General features: G+C 37.5%; 1 pseudogene; it reads right to left on the bottom strand.

Moving 5' to 3' along the window:
* Window positions 1-1,389: 1,389 nt before the first annotated feature.
* LOC102473988 (cytochrome c oxidase subunit 7B, mitochondrial pseudogene) lies at window positions 1,390-1,634 on the bottom strand (annotated as a pseudogene).
* Between the last annotated feature and the right edge of the window lie 240 nt (window positions 1,635-1,874).

Raw genomic sequence — 1,874 nt, forward strand, 5'->3', positions numbered from 1 at the left:
AGGGTCTAAGCATGCTCTGGGGGTTCCCTCTTGTTTAGTGAAATGAGCTCTGCTATTTTAAAAGTGGCACTTAACTCCTCATCTAGGAGACGATGCATTTGAAGGGCAAGCGTCTTCTTTTCCATTCTTTAGTTAAAGAATAAAGTTCTTGGTCTGCTATACTGAGTCTGGTTTTGTTCAATCCTTGTCAGCAGCACCAGGCAGAATAGAACCTTTGAGTTCCTGATCCACATGAGTTGATGACATGTGCATGTGTTTAGCACTTTCTTATTTTATGACACCACGGATGCTTGGGCTCACCTTGTGCTTTCCATACCCCAGCTGTAGAATCAGTTATTTCTCCAAGGAGGCCAATAAGTTTATTGGAGAATCATATTAGAAACCAAAATCTGGACCTCAGGTGTACACATTGCAATTGTTAAGTTATGTCATTGACCGTAGGCCCTTTCAGCTCACAGAGCAAGTATGTGGGTATTCATTAACTTGTGTATATAAACATACCTAAATATCACTGCATATACCTACTTTTGTCAGTATTAAACTACACATGTGTTAATACTTATCTCTCCAACTTTTATCAACTATTGTGAGAGTCATTCCATGATCCTAGTTATTCTCTTCTCTTGCCTATCCAAACTCACTCAGTGAGAGAGCTGGCTCACATTGTCTGACATTCATTTACTTAATCATTCAATCCCAGTACTGTAGTATTAGAACTGTTCATCTGTATCCGTATGAGAAACACATTTATGAACTGTACAGTGTTGGTGCAGTTTCTCCTGCCTTTAGTCTTAAGCACTTTCCTTGCTACCTTTTTCAATGAGAAGTTTCACCCAGTTATAAAGCAGTTTCAGTGTTTCATCACATTTTGCACTCCATCCTGAAATTCCCTCACACCTCCTAAATGACTTATTTAAATTTGCATACCTAAATTTTCACCTGTTGTGCTATAAAGTCCTATGGGTTTTCACATATGATGCTATGTCATTGTCAAATTATAGTATCATATAGAAATATTACAGTATCATATGGAACAGTTTCCCTTTCCAGGAAACGTCTTATGCTTCCACTATTCAAAATTCGCCATCCTACACATACATGCGATCCGGCATCTACTATCTTTGTAATTTGCTTTAACCTGAATGTTATGTAAATGTAATAATACAGTATGTAGCCATTTCTACTTTTAAAAAAAATTTAACTTAGCAATGTGCATTTAAAGTTCAACTCTCAGCATTAAATCTTCCATATTCGTCCACTATTTTTTTAAGGTTTCAAATGTACTCGACTTCTTCAATAATGCCATATTTTAATGGGTAGATAGTGCTTTTTCTCAGCATCAGTTGTAAGTCGGTTTGAAACAATTCAGTATTACACCAGCTGGGGTGATTACTGATCTCTCCATTCCTTTGGGGTGACTGCCAACAAGGCGACAGGTTCCATCCTATTCCAATTTGTGTTGCTGTATATGTCCATATGGCAACATAGAAAGTGGCTCCACTAGCTAATACAGCATTACCATATTTGTCATGAAAGTCAGGTGTCTGTTTCTGCTGACTCAGCCTTGCCATTGTTTGCTGAATGCTTCGAACTTGGAGACGACTCAGTGTGATTTTGGTCAAGGGAAACATCATGAAGCTGAAGAATTGCGGCAACTGCAGCTCCAGGTTTGTTGCAAATTTGAGGTGGGTACCCTTCCAAGGAGCCCTGAAAAACAAAATTATATTCTTCTACTTTTGATCAAACACCAGGGTCTCAATGTTTTTTATGGCTGAGTAGTATTCTGTAGGGTATATATGCTACACTTTTTCAATCTATTCATCTGTTCTTGGACTTTTAGGTTGATTAAAAAAATAATAAAATAAATAAAATCA

This window comes from Tupaia chinensis, unplaced genomic scaffold (assembly GCF_000334495.1).
Source record: "Tupaia chinensis unplaced genomic scaffold, TupChi_1.0 Scaffold000386_1, whole genome shotgun sequence".
In the NCBI taxonomy this organism is placed as follows: Eukaryota; Metazoa; Chordata; class Mammalia; order Scandentia; family Tupaiidae; genus Tupaia; species Tupaia belangeri.